This window comes from Oncorhynchus gorbuscha, linkage group LG02, assembly GCF_021184085.1.
Source record: "Oncorhynchus gorbuscha isolate QuinsamMale2020 ecotype Even-year linkage group LG02, OgorEven_v1.0, whole genome shotgun sequence".
Taxonomy (NCBI): domain Eukaryota; kingdom Metazoa; phylum Chordata; class Actinopteri; order Salmoniformes; family Salmonidae; genus Oncorhynchus; species Oncorhynchus gorbuscha.
In genome coordinates this window covers 1756758-1762883 of record NC_060174.1, presented here as the reverse complement: position 1 = coordinate 1762883, position 6126 = coordinate 1756758, and the positions used below count along the sequence as shown (strand labels likewise).

The 6126-nt window shown below is 48.1% G+C and overlaps 1 long non-coding RNA gene across 1 annotated transcript; it reads right to left on the bottom strand.

Annotated features, from left to right (window-relative positions):
- Window positions 1-1236: 1236 nt before the first annotated feature.
- On the bottom strand, window positions 1237-5852 carry LOC123995949. Its single transcript, XR_006831918.1, has 3 exons — window positions 5733-5852; window positions 1937-2033; window positions 1237-1249 (listed from the first exon to the last, which is right to left on the bottom strand). It is a non-coding gene; the product is annotated as an uncharacterized LOC123995949 (long non-coding RNA).
- Between the last annotated feature and the right edge of the window lie 274 nt (window positions 5853-6126).

Below are 6126 nucleotides of genomic sequence, written 5' to 3'. Positions count from 1 at the left end.
TTGCTTTAGTTCAGTTACATGTGTTATATAGTCGGCCCCTGGTATTTAGGTCACTAGTCGGCTGGTATTTAGGTCACTAGTCGGCCCCTGGTATTTAGGTCACTGGTAGTCACTGTCCTGGTATTTAGGTCACTAGTCGTACAATTTAGGTCACTAGTCGACTGGTATTTGGGTCACTAGTCGGCCCTGGTATTTAGGTCACTAGTCGGCCCTGGTATTTAGGTCACTAGTCGGCCCTGGTATTTAGGTCACTAGTCGGCCCCTGGTATTTAGGTCACTAGTCGGCCTGGTATTTGTAGGTCACTAGTCGCCCCCGGTATTTAGGTCACTAGTCGGCCCCTGGTATTTAGGTCACTAGTAGGCCCCTGGTATTTGGTCACTAGTCGGGCCCTGGTATTTAGGTCACTAGTGACCCCTGGTATTTAGGTCACTAGTCGGCTAATTTGGGTCACTGATCCTGGTATTTAGGTCTACTAGTCGGCCCTGGTATTTAGGTCACTAGTCGGCCCCCTGGTATTTAGGTCACTAGTCGGCCCTGGTATTTAGGTCACTAGTCGGCCCTGGTATTTAGGTCACTAGTCGGCCCCCTGGTATTTAGGTCACTAGTCGGCCCCTGGTATTTAGGTCACTAGTCGGCCCCTGGTATTTAGGTCACTAGTCGGCCCTGGTATTTAGGTCACTATCGGCCCCTGGTATTTAGGTCACTAGTCGGCCCCTGGGTATTTAGGTCACTGGAGACGGCCCCTGGTATTTAGGTCACTAGTCGGCCCCTGGTATTTGGGTCACTAGTGCCTAGTCGGCCCCTGGTATTTAGGTCACTAGTCGGCCCCTGGTATTTAGGTCACTAGTCGGCCCCTGGTATTTAGGTCACTAGTCGGCCCCTGGTATTTAGGTCACTAGTCGGCCCTGGTATTTAGGTCACTAGTGCGACCCCTGGTATTTAGGTCACTGAGTCGGCCCTGGTATTTAGGTCACTAGTCGACCCTGGTATTTAGGTCACTAGTCGACCTCTGGTATTTAGGTCACTAGTCGACCTCTGGTATTTAGGTCACTGAGTCGACCTCTGGTATTTAGGTCACTAGTCGACCTCTGGTATTTAGGTCACTAGTCGAGGTCACCCTCTGGTATTTAGGTCACACTAGTCGACCTCTCGTTGATATAGTCCACGTACCTTCCAGCCAGAATCTTGTAGTAGGCAAATATCTGATCAGCCAGCTTGTAGACAAACTGGGATCAAACACAGGTTGACCTGCAAGAATCAAGGAACAAAGACATTAATGATCAAGACTCATGTAGTGATGACTAGTCTAATGGTGAACTAGTTACCTCTGCTGTAGTGATAACTAGATCTAATGCGAACTAGTTACACTCTGCTGTAGTGATGACTAGTTACCTCTGCTGTAGTGATGACTAGTCTAATGGGTGAACTTTTTACCTTTGCTGTAGTGATGACTAGTTACCTCTGCTGTAGTGATGACTAGTCTAATGGTGAACTAGTTACCTCTGCTGTAGTGATGACTAGTCTAATGGTGAACTACATACCTCTGCTGTAGTGATGACTAGTCTAATGGTGAACTACATACCTCTGCTGTAGTGATGACTAGTCTAATGGTGAACTAGTTACCTCTGCTGTAGTGATGACTAGTTACCTCTGCTGTAGTGATGACTAGTCTAATGGTGAACTAGTTACCTCTGCTGTAGTGATGACTAGTCTAATGGTGAACTACATACCTCTGCTGTAGTGATGACTAGTCTAATGGTGAACTAGTTACCTCTGCTGTAGTGATGACTAGTCTAATGGTGAACTACATACCTCTGCTGTAGTGATGACTAGTCTAATGGTGAACTAGTTACCTCTGCTGTAGTGATGACTAGTCTAATGGTGAACTAGTTACCTCTGCTGTAGTGATGACTAGTCTAATGGTGAACTACATACCTCTGCTTCTATCTCATCGTAGAGGAACTGCTTCCTGAACTTGGTCAGGGCGTAGTGGGCACTGTCATTATAGAGGTCCAGAGGATACAGCACATACCTGGGAGGACGAAATACATTTCATTTTGTAGCAATGAGAGAGGACAGGACATAGATTTTGTCAGACAACCTCTCCCTCAACGTGATCAAGACGAAGGAGATGATCATGGACTACAGGAAAAAGAGGGAGAGAGGCCCCAGTCTCATCGACGGGGCTGTAGTGGAGCGGGCTGAGAGATTCAAGTTCCTTGGTGTCCACATCACCAACAAACTAGAATGGTCCAAACACACCAAGACAGTCGTGAAGAGGGCACGACAAAACCTATTCCCCCTCAGGAAACTAAAAGATTTGGCATGGGTCCTGAGATCCTCCAAAGGTTGTACAGCTGCACCATCGAGAGCATCCTGACCTGTTGCATCACCGCCTGGTATGGCAGCTGCTCTGCCTCCGACCGCAAGGCACTACAGATGGTAGTGCAAACTGCCTGGTATGGCAACTGCTCGGCCTCCGACCAAGGCACTACAGATGGTAGTGCGCGAACTGCCTGGTATGGCAACTGCTCAGCATCTGACCGTGAGGCGCTACAGATGGTGTGCGAACGGCCCAGTACATCACTGGGGCCAAACTTCCTGCCATCCAGGACCTTTATAATAGAATGTCAAGACTCAGTCACCTCAGTCATAGACTGTTCTCTGCTACCCCACTCACGGTAAGCGGTACCGGAGCCCCAAGTCATAGACTGTTCTCTCTGCTACCTCACGGCAGCGGTACCGGAGAGCCAAGTCATAGACTGTTCTCTCTACCTCACGGCAGCGGTACCGGAGAGCAAGTCATAGACTGTTCTCTCTCTGCTACCTCCGGCAAGCGGCACCGGAGAGCCAAGTCATGACTGTTCTCTCTGCTCCTCACGGCAAGCGGCACCGAGAGCCAAGTCATAGACTGTTCTCTCTGCTACCTCACGGCAAGCGGTACCGAGCCCCAAGTCATAGACTGTTCTCTCCCGCTACCTCACGGCAAGCGGTACCCGGAGCACCAAGTCAAGTCATAGACTGTTCTCTCTGCTACAGCACGCAAGCGGTACCGAGCACCAAGTCAAGTCATAGACTGTTCTCTCTGCTACCGCACGGGCAAGAGGTACCGGAGCCCCAAGTCATAGACTGTTCTCCCTGCTACCTCACGGCAAGCGGTAATGAGCACCAAGTCTAGGACCAAAAGGCTCCTAACAGCTTCTACCCTGAAGCATACGACTGCTGAACATTTCATCAAATGACCACGCGGACCATTTACATTGACCCCCCCTTTGTCTTTACACTGCTGCTACTGACTATTTATTGTCTATGCATAGTCACTTTACTCTACCTACATGTACAAATGACCTCGACTAACCTGTACTCCCACACATTGACTCAGTATCGGTAGCCCTTGTATATAGCCTCGTTATTTTAATTTTATTCTGTTACTTTTTATATTTTTTACTTTAGTTTATTAAGTAAATATTTTCTTAACTCTTTCTTGAACTGCTTTGTTGGTTAAGGGCTTGTAAGTAAATATTTCACCATTTTTTAATTCATTAATTAATTTCACCTTTATTTAACCAGGTAGGCTGGTTGAGAACAAGTTCCATTTACAACTGTGACCTGGCCAAGATAAAGCAAAGCAGTGCAGCACAAACAACAGAGTTACACATAAACAAACGTACAGTCAATAGCACAAAGAAGTCTATAAACAGTGTGTGCAAATGAGGTAAGATAAGGAGGTAAGGCACTAAATAGGCCATGATGGTGAAGTAATTACAATATACCAATTAAACACTGGAGTGATAGATGTGCAGAAGATGAATGTGCAGGTAGAGACACTGGGTTGCAAAGGAGCAAGATGAATAAATAAATACAATATGAGGATGAAATGGCATATATTAGGATGAGGTAGTTGGATGGGCTATTTACAGATGGGCTATGTACAGGTGCAGTGATCTGTGAGCTGCTCTGACGGCTGATGCTTAAAGTTAGTGAGGAAGATATGAGTCTCCAGCTTCAGAGATTTTTGCAATTCGCCAGTCATGGGGCAGCAGAGAACTGGAAGGAAAGGCAGCCAAAGGAGGAATTGGCTTGGGGTTGACCAGTGAGATATACCTGCTGGAGCGCGTGCTACGGGTGGTTTGTTGCTATGGTGACCAGTGAGCTGAGATATAGGCGGGGCTTTACCTAGCAGAGACTTGTAGATGACCTGGAGCCAGTGGGTTTGGCGACAGTATGAAGCGAGGCCAACCAACGAGAGCGTACAGGTGCAGTGGTGGGTAGTATATGGGCTTTGGTGACAAAACGGGATGGCACTGTGATAGACTACATCCAGTTTGCTGAGTAGAGTGTTGGAGGCTATTTTATAGATGACATCAGCGGAAGTTGAGGATCGGTAGGATGGTCAGTTTTACAAGGGTATGTTTGGCAGCATGAGTGAAGGATGCTTTGTTGCGAAATAGGAAGCTGATTGTAGATTTAATTTTGGATTGGAGATGTTTAATGTGAGTCTGGAAGGAGAGTTCATAGTCTAACCAGACAGGTATTTGTAGTTGTCTACATATTCATATTCAAGTCAGAACTGTCCAGAGTAGTGATGCTGGATGTGCAGGCAGGTGCAGGCATCAATCGGTTGAATAGCATGCATTTAGTTTTACTTGCATTTAAGAGCAGTTGGAAGGAGAGTTGTATGGCATTGAAGCTCATCTGGAGGTTAGTTAACACAATGTCCAAAGAAGGGCCAGAAGTATACAGAATGGTGTCGTCTGCGTAGAGGTGGATCAGAGAATCACTAGATACAGGTCTGTAGCAGTTTGGGTCCAGGGTGTCTCCCCCTTTGAAGAGGGGGATGACCGCGGCAGCTTTCCAATCTTTGGGGATCTCAGACGATACGAAAGAGAGGTTGAACAGGCTAGTAAACAGGGGTTGCAACCATTTTGGCAGATAATTTTTTAGAAAGAGAGGGTCCAGATTGTCTAGTCCGGCTGATTTGTAGGGGTCCAGATTGTCTAGTCCGGCTGATTTGTAGGGGTCCAGATTGTCCAGTCCGGCTGATTTGTAGGGGTCCAGATTGTCTAGCCCGGCTGATTTGTAGGGGTCCAGATTGTCCAGTCCGGCTGATTTGTAGGGGTCCAGATATTGCAGTTCTTTAAGAACACCTGCTATCTGGATTTGGGTGAAGGAGACAAAGTTGGATTTTATTTGAAATGACATGTGGCTCCTACCTGTATAACTTTTCACAATTCATTTATTTGAGTTTCGATGGTATGAACATCTTGGAAACCGCCCAACAGGAGTGTGTGTCGGACGGACACACACACACACACTGCTCTAACATGGTATCTTACTCCATCATAGAGGCCTCCTTGAGGTTACAGGGGACGGACAGATGAACGGACACACACAGTGGTCTAAACAGTGTCTTACTCCATCATAGAGGCCTCCTTGAGGTTACAGGGGACGGACAGATGGACGGACACACACAGTGGTCTAAACAGTGTCTTACTCCATCATAGAGGCCTCCTTGAGGTTACAGGGGACGGACAGATGGACGGACACACACAGTGGTCTAAACAGTGTCTTACTCCATCATAGAGGCCTCCTTGAGGTTACAGGGGACGGACAGATGGACGGACACACACAGTGGTCTAAACAGTGTCTTACTCCATCATAGAGGCCTCCTTGAGGTTACAGGGGACGGACAGATGGACGGACACACACAGTGGTCTAAACAGTGTCTTACTCCATCATAGAGGCCTCCTTGGTCTCCAGAATGTGGTCTGTGAGGATCCAGGGCATGGACATCTCGATGGGGAACTGGATCCTGCCACCCATGGTCAGCTCCAGGAAGAACTCTCTGGAACCACAGCTGAGACAGGTCACAGCACTGCTGTAGGGTTTCTGTTAGGGAGGACAGAGGGTTAGGAGGGGACAGAGGGTTAGAGAGGGACAGAGGATTAGGAGGGGACAGAGGGTTAGGGAGGGGACAGAGGGTTAGGGAGGGGACAGAGAGTTAGAGAGGGGACAGAGGGTTAGGGAGGGGACAGAGGGTTAGGAGGGACAGAGGGTTAGGGAGGGACAGAGGGTTAGGGGAGGGGACAGAGGGGGGCAGAGGTTTAGGGAGGGGACAGAGTGTT